This window comes from Ambystoma mexicanum, chromosome 1p (assembly GCF_040938575.1).
Source record: "Ambystoma mexicanum isolate Mex_15411 chromosome 1p, UKY_AmexF1_1, whole genome shotgun sequence".
NCBI lineage: Eukaryota > Metazoa > Chordata > Amphibia > Caudata > Ambystomatidae > Ambystoma > Ambystoma mexicanum.
The window spans coordinates 1,454,569,869-1,454,584,650 of NC_090921.1; the positions used below are offsets into that span (position 1 = coordinate 1,454,569,869).

Sequence of the window (14,782 nt, forward strand, 5' to 3'; positions counted from 1 at the left end):
CGGAGGGGCAGCCGGGTAACTAGCATGTGAGCAGGGTGCAGGTGTGGTGATGAGGACAGTCTCCGTCTGCTCTACATGGCCAGCATTCTGCACAGCAGGCACGCATCAGTGAAGCATTGCATGACTCGCACATGAGAACCATGTACACATAGCACAAAGTGGCAGTCAAGCACAACACATCACACAAGCAAACCACACAAGGTCTGGACAAACACGCAACAACACTCACTGGACGGAGCATCAAAGTCCAGCATCTCTCCCACTCCTTCGTACATTTCTGCCGGTATGAACTCTGCAGCGACTGACTCGTGCGAAGTGAGATCTTCCTCCTCAGGTGGTGGCCCACTACCAGTCACCAGAGTCGTGTTATAATTACAGGTACGCTTTAGCTTATCAGAGCGTCGGCGGTCATCCCAGCGTTTTTTGCACTCCTGAGCTGTGCGCACCTCATGTCCGATTGCACTGACACCCTCCGCAACATGCTTCCAGTGATACAAACGCTGGGCAGCTGTAGTGTGACAATTCGGGCCCATTAGCATATCACGGTCATGTCCCGACACATAGTTCACAAAGAAGTCCAGTTCCTGCTTGCAGAAAGGCTTCTTCCTCGACGTGGCGGAGGCCGGAGCCCTATCTGGGGTCCCAGCCTCTGCTGCAGATGCAACCTTCCTCCTCTTGGACAGTGGTCCGGCCCTGAATGGCAAATGCCGCCCTGATCAGTATGGGCAGTGGCGCTGGTGGATTGAACCGAGGGAGTGGCAGGTGGAACAAGGACAGAAGCCCTGACTTGCGTCAGTGGCTTCTGGGTGCCCTTGACTTGACCCTGCGCAGTAACATCTGCTGTGCCAAGGTCATTGACCGGGACTGTCCTGGGTGATAGACTCACAGCCGGGGTGGTGTCAGCTGCATCTGGCCATGCACTTGCCAACACCCGGCTGCTCGGGCAGCAGATGGCAATACTGCCCCAGGGACATGTGCCTCGGTCAGCGCAGCCCTGCGTGCACTTACTGTGTGCCTCCTTACCTCCTGAAAATCATCCTGGGACTCTTCAGGTGCCAACGCAGCATGCACTGGCTGAGCCTGAGCCTGGGTGGTGGAGTCCACAGCTGCACCTGCAGCTACCACTACCCTTGGGCAGTCCATGAAACGGACTGCCGGGTCACATGGGCACCAGTGCCAGATGCAATAGCTGCATCTCCCGGAACCAAAGGGGGTGGTGGCATGACTGCACCAACACATGGCACAACATCGTGCTGAAGTGGTGCACTCCTGCCTCTTCCCCCTCTGCAGCCACTCTGGACACCCTGTAGTCCCCCTACTCCCTAGTCAGCCCAGCCACGCCCCTGACCATGCCCGTCATGTGGAGTACGCCCAGCTGAGGCGCCCCTCACCTTTTGTGGCCTCCCAACCATGGCACAGATGTAGTAGTGACAGCACAGATGTAGTAGTGCCAATGGGAGGTGTACACGACAATTGTCCTGGGCAATTGGGATGAAGGGGGTGGGATACAAGATGTTAACAGCACCCCTGTGCACCTGCAAGGCTGTATGTGACCCTGGTGATAAAGTGATGGGTCACGCAACGCTCAGGCACCGCAAAACTGCAGTAAAACCGTGCACGCAACCCCCGGTAGCCCATGTGTGTGGAATTAACCTCCCGCAGTACGTGGTGGCACCCAGGGACACGAAAAACACAAACGCGTGGGACATGCAGGCTACTATGACCTTGAAAACGGGTACGCGATACACAGGGGGACCCGCAGTGGGAAAAATAGCGTGCGCAACTCACCGTCTGACTAGCATGATAATGAAAAACACGCATAGCCAATGCCCCCGCCAAAAGAAGAGATACGTCCTTGATCCGCTGTGAAGTTGTGATGGCGTGTGAAACAACCAGAAGTAGCAACACACGCGTCGGTCTCCGCGAAAGGCACGTACAGCGAACTGCTGGCCCCGCTCACCTTTAACCTGTGCTGAGGGAAATGCCCACGCATGTCACGTCACTTACGCGCTTAGGCCCTTCCCTTGAATTACACACATTCACACACGGACATGCTGTTTTTTCATGTGCTGAATCACTATGCACCCGTGACGAGGGAAACGCCCGCGCGTATAACGTCACATACGCGCTTACGCGCTAAGGGCCTTTCCTCGAATTACACGCTGGTGTGCTGTTTTTTCACGTGCCAAATCACTCCGTATCAAGCTGGCCACGCGACAACACACGGAAGACCATGCTCCTGCCCAGAAGGCCATTTTCCTGCCCCTAGAACCGCGAGCAGACTCCCATCTGCTGCTGCCTGCCTGCCTGCTGGCCACGAGCCCTGCCATTTGGTGCCTGCACGTCAGCCATCTGCAGGGGTCCAGTTGCTGTGACCACCCCTGCTGAAACAGAAGACTCCCGACTGAAGTTCCTTCGCTCCACAGCCCAGCACCAGGTCCCAGTTGCCCACCCACACGTGCCTCGGGGGTTGCCATGTCGGGGGAAACACCATCAGACACCACTGGCAACCCCCAGCCAGAGAGGCAGAGGGCTGCCAGCTTCACAACAGGAGAGGTTGGCATCCTGGTGGAGCAAGTCCTGGTGCATTAGGATGCCCTCTACGGAAGAAGGCGCGCCGACAAGGATGGACGGGAGAGGATATGGTTGGACATCGTGGTTGCCATCACCGCGGAGAGGGTGGCAACCCGTGACATATAACACGTCTGTAAGCGCTGGGAGGACTTCAGGTCCAGGGCCACCAGGAAGGCCTGGCTCCTCTTGGAAGCAGCGCATGCAGTGAGGCGCCGGGTCAACCTTACCACCAACGACATGAGGTTCCTGGAACGCATTAACACAGCGCTTCACCGCCAGGTCCTCGAGAAGGAGACCGGTCCGGAGTTGAGCGGTAAGTGTCCATGCGTACTTGTTGGAGTGTGAAGCTTGGATTTATGTCTGAAAAGGTCCAGGTATGGATGTGTATGTGCAGGGACATGACCATGCTGCATGTGAGTCCTGTCATGAGTGATGCACATCAATGGTGTATGTGTTCCAAAGCATGATGCGCAACTGCATGTGGAGATGCACACATGTTGGTATTTCTGTGTATGTACTATGGCATGGTTGGGGTGTGACACATGGATGCTGGTTACACCTTCATGTACGTTCATGGCATACATGTGCATGCGTGGGATGCACATGTGCGACAGTGATACAACATGGATGCATGTGACACAGACATGTATGAACCTGATTGGCAGATGTGACATAGTTGCCGATAATTGCACTGTGACAGGTAGTGGAGATGTACAGATGCATGTCTGTCTGTTGACACGTGTGCATGTGTTCGGCACTCCCCATGTTGCTTGTGACGTCATGCCAACCTTCGGATGTTGATGATGGTGAGTGTGTATGGATGCTGCTGCTTGCTGCATGATTCCTATTCATTTGTGCATGTGTGTGGATTCGTATGATATGAGTGTTGGGGAGTGTGATGCCATCTGTGAAGTTTGACACTGCCACTCATGTGCAACTGTCATGTGTGTATCCGACCATTGTACAGTGCCCTGATGCCTGTGTTCTGTCTCTCCCTATCTGAGGCGTCGACTGATAAAGAGGGCAGAGAAGGTGCTGTGGAGCACAGCGGCAGGGATCCCACCGCCAGCCGGAGACGCAAGGACCAGCTCTCCTCCCACGTTGTCATCTCTTCCGGGAGTGAGGAGTCTGGTGCCGCGTCCATGGCCGCAGCTGCTGAGGGGAGGTCCAAGAGGTGGAGGTTGGAGGTGGACTCCTCGGCAGCAGTAGGGGCAGCTGAGCCCCCACAGGGGCCTATGGAGGAAGATGGCACAGAGTCATCCACGTTGGTGGGGGGTTTGGTTGGGGAGGAGGCCGTGGAAGGCCCACGCACAGGGCCTGGAGGGGGGATTCCACTAGTGCTAGTGGTGCAGTCCAGGGGCAGGGACAGGGGCAGCACAGGCCGCCGCGGAGGTGCCCGTGTGTAATCCAGTCCCCAATCCTGTGACTGCATCATCCCGCATGCCTTCGTCCAGACCCGTTTTCAGGGAGGGGATGCACACACAACTGGCCTTCCTCTCCCTGTGGACGTGGCAATCCGTGACCGTGTTGAGCCTGTCCTAGTTGGGATGGCGTTGCGTCAACGTGGTATTCGGGATGACGTGCAGGTTTCTCGTGAGGAAAATGCACGTCATTTCGAATACCTCATTGACCGCGTCTGCCTACTAGGACAGGTCACCAAGGCTGGGTTCCTCCGTGTGCTGGATCTTCTAGCGACCTCCTCCTCAACTGAACCCCCTATGCGCCAGTCGTCCTACGTGCCATCTTCCTGCCCAAGTATCACCTGGGCACCCTATGGAGCTGCCCCTGACCCAGCGGCCAGGCTGGTGGATGACACATCCCTTCCACAGTCGGGAATCAGAGGTCCAGTAGGTGTGGCCACCCCAACAACTGGACCCCAGCAAGAGTCGGACATGCAGGCATCGACAATAGGGCACATGCACGGAAGCAGTAGGTTCAGGATGGGAGCGATGATGGCTTGGGCCTTCAACATCACAGGGGCAGGAATCGGCCGAAGGGCAGGAGGACCCCGGATTGGGAGTGTCTTCCGTGTGGCAGCGGTTGGGCCAGCGGATAGATGCGGAGCGGCAGTGGGCGGAGGAGGCACGGCTCACTATGGTCAGGGCGAAGAACTCCATGGGCAGGGTATTGAGGCGGGCTGAGTGCAACAAGGCAACTCGCAGGGAGTTGGAGGACTCCATGACTGCATCCCTGCGAGACCTCGAGGCCAGGGAAGAGGCCCACCTCCGGGACATCGACGTGGAGTTCGATGATGCCCTGGCCCGGAACATCAACAAGTGAGCCGTTGGACTTGCCCGCCGCCTTTGTACATAGTTCTTTAGTGTTATGTGTCCTTTGCTTTTTCTTTTTTTTTTAAGATAATGGACTTTGCTCCACTTCATGTATATAGTTTTTTATTCATAGGACTTTTTGGTAGGTTTCAATTGTTTTGGGGATCATGGACCCTTTGGACTTGGATTGTATATAGTTGAAGACTTGTACATACTTCCTTTTTTGAAATTTTCCATGGATCAGTGGTTTCATTTTTTTTGGATTCTTTTTTTCATATGGACATTGGCGATGGACCACTTTTCTTTTTTCATGCCGTGGATTATGGTTTTTCATTGGATTTTCTGTTTTTTTTGGTAATATCTGTCATTGTTTATTGATTTTCAAGTTTGATTTTCTTTGTTATTTCATTATGTTTTTAATACATTTATTCTAACTTCATGATTAGTGTTGTGTACTATCATTGGTTTTGTTCATGTCTCAGTGAACATTGCCTCCGTCATGTGTTGCCACTGTGTGGCTCTGTAGTGCATTTATGCATGGGCATGGTGGTTCTTTTAAGACTGTCATGGCATGGGTAATTTGGGAGTGGGTGCTGTGGATGGTTGCATGCTTGTACTGGGGGGTAAAGGGGATTTGTGTTGGCCCTGGGTCTGTTTTGTTAGGACATGTTACTTGGTGGGCCATGTGGGGGGACATGAGTCGGGGGCCTGCTGGCAGGTGCCCGGTCAATGGGGGTGGGTGGGGGGTGTGGGGGACATGAGTCGGGCCTGCTGGCAGGTGCCCATCAATGGGGGTGGGTGGGGGTGTGCGGGGACATGAGTCGGGGCCTGCTGGCAGGTGCCCGTAAATGGGGGTGGGTGGGGGGTCTGCGGGGACATGAGTCGGGGCCTGCTGACAGGTGCCCGCCAATGGGTTTGGGTGGGGGACATGTGTCGGTGCTCCCAAGTGCATGGTGCAATGTGGGCTGCCTGTGGGGCATGGTGTGGGGTGATGGGCTGCCTGTGGAGCATGGGGAGGGAGGGCACACCCAGGAGGGCACACACTGCCAAATCCGCGCACCCCCGGAATACACGTACGTCAGCGAAATCCTGTGTGAAAGTCCATGCATACCCCCAGAATACACGCAGGCAGCCCATCCACCCTCCCCATGGCCCGCAGGCAGCCCATCACCCCTGGGCATGCCCCGCAGGCAGCCCATCACCCCTGGGGATGGCACGCAGGCAGCCCATCACCCCTGGGCAAGGCCTGCAGGCAGCCCATCACCCCTGGCATTGCCCGCAGGCAGCCCATCACCCCTGGGCAAGGCCTGCAGGCAGCCCATCACCACTGGGCATGCCCCGCAGGCAGCCCATCACCCCTGGGGATGGCACGCAGGCAGCCCATTACCCCTGGGCAAGGCCTGCAGGCAGCCCATCACCCCTGCGCATGGCCCGCAGGCAGCCCATCACCCCTTGGCAAGGCCTGCAGGCAGCCCATCACCGCTGGGCATGGCCTGCAGGCAGCCCATCACCCCTGGGCAAGGCCCGCAGGCAGCCCATCACCCCTGGGCATGCCCCGCAGGCAGGCCACAACACAGGGTGGACTTGTTCCACACATTTTACCTGATGCAGCGGGGTACGTGTATTCCAGGGGTGCGCGTGGACTTTCACACGTGTTTTCGCTAGCGCGGGCGGGGTACGTGTATTCTGGGGCTGCGCGCGGACTTTCACACGTGTTTTTGATGGCCTACATGTATTCCGGGGGTGCGTGTGGACTTTCACATGCGTTTTCGCTGGCCTACGTGTATTCTGGGGGTGCGCGTGGACTTTCATAAGTGTTTTTGCTAGTGTGGGCGAGGTATGTGTATTCGGGGGGTGCGTGTGGACTTTCACATGCAATTTTGCTAGCGCATGTGGGGTACGTGTTTTCCGGGGGTGCGCGTGGACTTTCACATGCATTTTCCCTAGCGCAGGCGGGGTACGTGTATTCCGGGGGTGCGCGTGGACTTTCACACACGTTTTCGCTAGCACGGGTGGGGTACGTGTATTCCGAGGGGTGCGCCGGGATTTTTCCACGCGTTTTTGCTAGCGCACGCGTGGTACGTGTGTTCCGAGGGGTGCGCAGGGAGTTTTCCACGCATTTTTGTGGTTGTGGGGCTGTATGCTGGTCCACTGGCCTTTGCGCCATGTAGGGGATTTGTGCAATGTTTTTGGCGCACAGGGTAGGGTTGGGGGCGTAGCTGGCACTGCTGCAGGGTTGCTGCGCCACTGTGCCATAGCTGGTTATGGATATTAGTGTCCATGAATATGCTGTGCGCTAAAATGGGTTTTGGCGCACGCGGCTGGCGCAGACTGCTGCACACGCACTCTGTGCTCCAGCCACGTGTGCCACTTGTGCGCTAAATTCTATGAATTACCCCTATGTCTTTACCATACTCTTGTTAGATCTATTACTAAGGCTTTACCCATGTTTTCACAAAAACTTCCTTCCAAACATTTTACATTAACAATGAATAATCATTGTACCAAAGCCGCTAAAATTATATGTTATTTTAAATTAAACAGATAGAAGTGTATTTAATACTAATACTATGAAAAATTGAGAGGCTGACTGGGATATGCACTTATCCCCCGATGTCTGGGGGAACATTTGGAAACAATTCCACACTACTTCTGTGGCAGGCAGTATATCCCAGTGCAATATTTCTGTTATCTTACCACGTGCTTACTTGGAAGAATTTCTAATTTGTCTATTAGCACTTCCAATCTATGTTGGTCTATGTCAGACTTTTTGCATTTCTTTTATACATGTACATTTGTGATTACTTTTTGTAGGAAAGTATGCACTGGTTTGCAAACTATTTTTAATTTTAATGAGCCACTAACTGTTTGTGATCGAATTATTGGTGCCATTGTCACTGTATTTAATGTCTTTATTTGTATTGGTTTTCTTCTTATTTCATCTAACTGGAAAACATTTAGACAAACTTACTTATACTTTATGGTAGAATTCTGTTTGCTCTATTCATAGAAGTGAAAAATGTCATGCTTACTCTAATAACAATTCTCATAAATTTGTTTTAAAAATTAGATATATTTACCTGTTATCTCAGTAGTAGATCATAGCATTCACTGTTAATTACTTTGCCATTTACTACACATTTGATTTGTCTTGTCAAATTCGCTTCCTTACAACTTCTTGTTTGCCTTGTCTGACTACCCTGTCCATTCTCATAAGGTTTGCGACCTGTCATTGCTTTTTCCGAGGTGGGTACTCTACTATAAGGGATGTTGATAAAGGGTACTTCATGAATCCCTTAACTCACTGTGTTCTTTTCTCTTTGTACAGCCTGTGTGATCTCTTGTCAGCAGTCTCACTTTTTCCTTCACCTTCTTCCTTATAGCCGAGTCTAGGCACTCCCATCTGAGTGGTGGAGAACTAGGTGGGCGGAAGTGAGAGCGAGGGAGGGGCGGGGGCTACTGCACAAGTCACTGCGCCCCAAACGTGACATCAGAGTTTTTCTCAAGGTCACATTCCAGATATTCAGCTTGCAACTTGCCCTACATAGGGGTTCATAGTTTTTAGTTTGTTACTTGCTCATTTGGACATGACATCATTTATTTAAGAAATAATTGCTTATAAAACAAGAGGTGGCGTCTTGTGTATCATTTATAATCAAAAAGGGTGAGCAACCCATACTCTACCAGTATAAAAAGTGTTAGGGAGGAATATGGCAAGACTAAGTACAATCCTCATTCGGCACAATGCTGCAGGGACTCAATCCCCATGGGAACAACTATTTATTTTCTTATTTTCACCAGTTATTTCAAAGTGATCAGGCAATTGACCCTCCTCAAAATCTATCGGTCAGTTTTATCTATGCACATGAAGTTAAACACATGCCAGATTAGTGTGCAAAAAATGACCATTTATTTCACGCTTTGGCAAATTCTCATATTAAAATCTGTAACGTGCAAGCCATCTGTAGTACACATTATCACAAACCTTCTTGCGTTTACACATGGATGTTTGGAAAAACCTTGTTCTTGAAAAAGTGAAAAGTGTGACACACAGTTTCTTCCCCACCTCCATGTGTAAATGCAACACATTCATTATCATTCACTTTATTTCGGTAAAAAGAATTTACCATAAAAGACAACATGTACATTACAAAACCGAATAAAATTAATATACAAAAATATAAATGTTACAGATAGCATAATTTTCACAAGCAACATAAAAAATCAGTTAAGAACTAACTGGCAGTCCCTTTTTAAAAACAGCTAAAACCAATGTCGAACCAAAGTGCTTCTGTGCATGCAATAGATATATTGTACACATTCCTCAAACGATGGAACATCCGGTAGAGGAAATAATTGTAGCACTAGGCCGGGGATTCTTCAGCCCATCGGGAAACATGGATAGTTTAGGGTCACCATTTAGCACAAATATTGATTTTACAGGAAAAGATTGCTCAGCTTTTTTCTTCTAAACCAAGCCCGAAATAAAGAACCAACCCACCACGAACGTGCCCAAGGGAACCTTAGCACTTAAACGGAGCACAAGAGCCCCACTCGCGGTTAAGACATGTAATTGAAGAAAGAGATGCCTTAGTGACATATTTTGAATATCCTTATACATAGGACAAAGGAACAGGAAGTGAATGCGATCTTCCATTACCCCTGGACAAAAATGACAATCTGAGCTCACATTTGAATTCCATTTTGATTTATATAAATGCTTAAGCTTTAAGAAAGAGAGAGCGCATTAACTTGGGTCTCATAACATTGAGATAGACTTCGTAACCCTGGACCTGTTTAAGGGCCCAATAGTTACTAAACTGCAATGACGTGCCGGTTCTCTCTACTTTGTCCTTCATTCTTTCCCCCTTAACAGCATGCAACATTTTAGCTTTAGTGGATGCATTAATAGTCGTGGGGTTGGTCAAGAGCTCTTCAAGGTTCGATATGAGCAGCTCAGACTTTACATGCTGCACCCAGGGTAGTGATGATCCTCCCTCCTGGTCGATTACATCTTTTAGGGCTAACCAGTATTTTAGAAGGTTTTCATTTTTCCACAACCTAATCCAGTACAGGAGCGGTTTTGCTCTGCATATTTGTCTAATAGATTGAAAATCTAGTTCCAGAAGGATCTGGAGAGTCGGAGCACTTGATGGAAGCCCTAATACACTTTTAAGAAAGCCATTCTCTCCCACAGATAGTTTTGCAAGATTTGTCCATCCCATAGTTCCGCACCATAGACCTGGCCTGTGTCTTATAGGCCTCTAGAGTCACACAAACAGCACCACCCCCATGTGTTTAAGCAAGGTTGGCTATAGAGCCACCATATCTGGCCAAAGTCAACTCTGCCTTTTTAGATTGCTCATTCCAAGAACAGTTTTCGTGCACTCTTATACCCAGGTAGTCATATTTTTGAAACTGCTCAATCCGTGACCCATTTAGGGTCAAAATTCCCCTAAGCACCCTTAGAAACCATGCCCTTTGTTTGGTCAGAGTTTATAGTCAAGTGTATCACAAAGGGGGCTCCTGGTTGCCACCCTATTCTGCCCAGGAGGGCTAACCATTAATCAATCACAAACGAACAGGGTCAATGTAACCAAACCACCTACTCCTTAAAATTAATGAACACATCTAGAGTGAAAAGACTTAATTAATTCAAAGATTGTTTACATAGGTCAAAACACAGAAGACTTGTAGCATATAGATAGAACGATAAATGATGGAAATGGTGTTACCCCAAGGGGATTGCCTTGGGATGTGGTTCATACAACAAAACAATACATATCCTTCTGTCAATCAATGCAAATGACGGGGGTCACAATGGTATACAAGACAAAACAACACATAGTGCTGTACTGCACAATTATAAAACAGTGTACATTTCCAAACACTGTGACTTAAAGTCAGAAGTCTACACATAGGCGTTTCGGCCCTAGAGGGCTAGATTGTGAGCCAAACTTGTATGGGCCTTCATCGTTTGTCCTCTATAAGAATAATTCGATTGGACCCAGATAGTAGGACCTTTGATGTCCCCCGGACACCTGATTAGTCCAGATAGTCTGTGAATCCATGCAGTGGTCTCTAGCCCTGTTTTGACACGAACACAGAGAATACTCTGTCCCCACATTCGTCCTGTCCTGATGAAGGCCCGTACAGCACTATGTATTGTTTTGTCTTGTATACCATTGTGACCCATGTCATTTGCATTGTTTGACAGAAGGATATGAATTGTTTTGTTGTATGAACCACATCCCAAGGCAATCACCTTGGGGTAACACCATTCGCATCATTTATCGTTCTACCTATATGTAAAGAGTCTTCTGTGTTTTTTCCATTATTGACACATTTCATGTTTTGACCTATGTAAACAATCTTTGAATTAATTAAGTCTTTTCAGTCTAGATGTGTTAATTCATTTTAAGGAGTAGGTGGTTTGGTTCCATTGACCCAGTTCGTTTGTGATTGATGAAGCGTTTACTGTCAAGCCATTTTTATCACAAAAACTAGAGAAAATCTCCAGCTGACGCCGAATTCCCCCGGGTGTTAGAGACAAAAGCATGGCGTCATCAGCAAACATCACAAACGGGATTTTGTCATGTGCTAGTGTAGGGGCATCCGTGGACAGAGACAAAAGCTTGCAGATTACACCATTTATAAATAAACAAAACAAAATGGGGGCCAAAACACATCCTTGGCGTACTCCTATCTCAATGCTTACTTTACTAGATAATGCCCCACACATGCCATACTGTATCCTAGCGCCATTCTTACGGTATAATAGCACAATGGCTCTGAGAAGGGGTGGGGGAATACCCAGGTTTTAAATAATAGTCCACAGCCTGGCCCTGGGGACAGTGTTGAAGGCCGTCCTAAGGTCAATGCAGACCGAGTAAATGACAAATGTTCTTAATTTGACATATTTATCACAAAGCAAAGAGAGCCTTAGTGATTGGTTGACAGTACTGAACAATAAATGCAGTACAACCTTCCCAAATCAGATTCTGAGATCCACAGCCTTAATTAATATTTGTGTGGCTATCTCGCCAGCAGTTATTAAATCCCAGATGCAGGAAAGTACAGTGACCTCTCCCGGGACTACTCCCCTGATTTTCAAGGGGGACTGCTTGTCTCATGTACAGGCACTGAGCTCACACATGAGACAGAGGCTGCTTTCGGAAAGGGCGGATTTGCTCCCTGATACCTGTGATGGTATTTCCTTGATTAGTGGGTGTAAGGAGTTTGCTCGTAACTTGGTGGATATGACAACTATGGAGGCTGTCAATTGTGAACACTCAGAATTAAGTGCAGAGGTTATATAGGCATCTTCCCTTCTTATGTCACCCCACTCTGACACAGAGGGAGAGAAGCCTAACTGTGAGCCAGAAACCTCCTCTATAGGACCGCATCATCTTTCCTGGATGATGGCCTCCAGAAGCAGACTTCCCCTGAAAAATGGGTATTGGTAAAGGCCAATATAATTAAAGACCTAAACCTGTGTAATAATTTTGCAGACATTTGTACTTGGATGGATTCCTTAGACAACTGTTTAGGGAACTACCATCTAATTTAGACTGACACTTCCTGCCAAACGGATCCTTGAATCCCTTCCACATCGTGTGCAGGTATTTACCATCTAATTAAGTCAGACATATCTTGCCAAACTGATCCTTCAATCCCATTTACAACATCTCTACAACCTGGTCAAATGAACATCAGCGTCCAGGTAGTTCCTATTCTGGGGAATTGACCAGGGCACACAAAATATCCAGTCAGCATCTGATGTTGCGTTCCCTGTTGCTGGCCTTCCCTCAAGGGTTGTGCTACATGAAATCTCATGTGAAGCAGGCAAAGGCTCGGAAGGTCCTGATCCCTTACCAGTAGTGGACATAAGGAAAACCAAACCAGGCCCCATCGAGGTGGTCCAACTTGTGAAAGGCCGGCCCAGTTCATTCAGTCCCAAGATGTTTTGAGTTAGGAAAGCATCAATGCCGGTAGTCAGGGATAAGACCCTACGAGACTTTGTCATGGATGATAGAAATTTCATCATCACTAATGTAGAGAAATCATGTGGGTATGAACCGAGAGAGGCTTTAAGGAACAAAGTCTTGGCCTGGCCTCACCAAAGAAAAGGGCTGGGAGTGGTCAGATGCTCAGACTTGAACATTTTACATAGACTGGATATTGACGAGCCGTGTACCCAGGAAAATCGGTTTTGTGTCCTGGTAGGATGTGGGGCCAATAATCTACCCAATGTTCTTAGTAAATGCAAGTACCTGCCCAAGATTGTGTCTGATTTAAAACTTATAGTGGACTAGCTGTGGACTGCTATTTGTTAAGATTGTTCATATTAAGTTAATTAGTACTGCTCATGTATTTGTGTTTTTTTATGTTGAACATTTTGTTTAGTTACAGCGCTCTGATGCCTCAGGCTTTCTGCACTTTATAAACATATAAATACATAATAAAATAAATAATACCCCTTTGAAACCCTGCTTGGAGGTTCTACCAAGGCATAAGTCTCAGCAACTCATGTCTCCAAATGGACCAAAAGTGTTTTTGCCAACAATTTTCCTGCATCATCAAGAAGGGAGATTGGCCTATAGTTGGCTGGATGGTGTCTATCACCCCTCTTGAAAACCAGGACAAGCCTCAGTCCAGGAGGTTGGTACTCTCCCAGTACACAAGACTTCATTTAAAAGTTTGGTCAGATAGGGAACCCATACCAGGGGCTCGGTGGCAAAAAAGTCGACCGGAGTCATGTCAGCGCCTGGGGCTTTTCCCCTCTTTTGAGAGCTCAATGCTGTTTTTATCTCGGTCTCATTGTGAGTTAGACCTTGATCTGTGGATTTTTCTTTGGGAATGGCCTCCTCCCAGATCCTGGTCTCTCTGTAGAAGGTTCCAAAGTAAGCAACCCATTCATCTTGCGAGATCCCCCCCTGCATTATGTTTTGCATTGTTGCTTGCCCTCTGCTAACTAGTTCCCAAAAGGTCCTAGTTTTGCCATTTTTTATAGCATCCATGAGGGAGATTTTTTTGAGTTCATCAGCCATGCATACTGTTTGCGTGCTTCATGGACAGGCAGATCCTCTCTGTGGAGACTTTTCACGCTTGGGCAATCACAGTTGCTTTTGCTCTGCGACGGTGTCCCTCATACCAGGGGTTCTTGCGAACAGCTCCTCTCCCTATAGCTTTTACAGATTTTGAAAATAACCCTCCCACCTTACTCATCAATTCTCCATGTGTGTGGATGAGATCCCTAAACCCCTCATCAGAGTCAGTAAAAAGGTGACCAGGTCTGGAAGATTCAAATAGTAAACCAGAGGAATGGTGGTTTCTAGATCCACCTGATCCCACTTGAGTAGTTTCTTAGTGTTAACAGCGATGAACACTTCAACTATGGGTGACACCATCTCATTCCCCGGCAAGCTCAGGAAGCCAGATAGCATCTCAAGGAGGAGGGGGTTATAATCACTCACAGTCCTGCTTGGTACCCTAAAGTCCATAATATAATGCCAGGCCTCAAGATTCAACAGGATGTAATCGATCAAGCTACAGCGATTTCCTGATTGAGTTTTTTTGCGCTGGCATATCCCCTGCAAAGCACCCATTACAGTCCCGGAGATTGCTGGCAACGAGTATCCTCATTCTTATAATTCCTCTTGGGGTAGAGGGCTACCAACTCAGGGATCCCCCAACAATTTATGTGTATTACCTATCTCTTGTATATTCATGTTTTTAGTTTGAGAATGTATCTATGAAATAGCTACATATTTTTGCATACTAATCTTGGAAGCGTGAATAGAGAATAGGTGACATTGCTTGATCACTATGAAATGACCAGGGTGAAAAGAAAGGAATAACAAAGTATATGATTGGGTGAAGTTTGAGCAGAATAAGATTGAATTTAGATTTGCACTTTTCCTCCCTAAATCCCTTGT

At 48.6% G+C, this 14,782-nt stretch overlaps 1 protein-coding gene across 2 annotated transcripts in view; it reads left to right on the forward strand.

Moving 5' to 3' along the window:
- Window positions 1–14,782, forward strand: part of LOC138455244 (fatty acyl-CoA hydrolase precursor, medium chain-like) — an 820,182-nt gene that overhangs the window by 369,478 nt on the left and 435,922 nt on the right. The window lies entirely within an intron of this gene.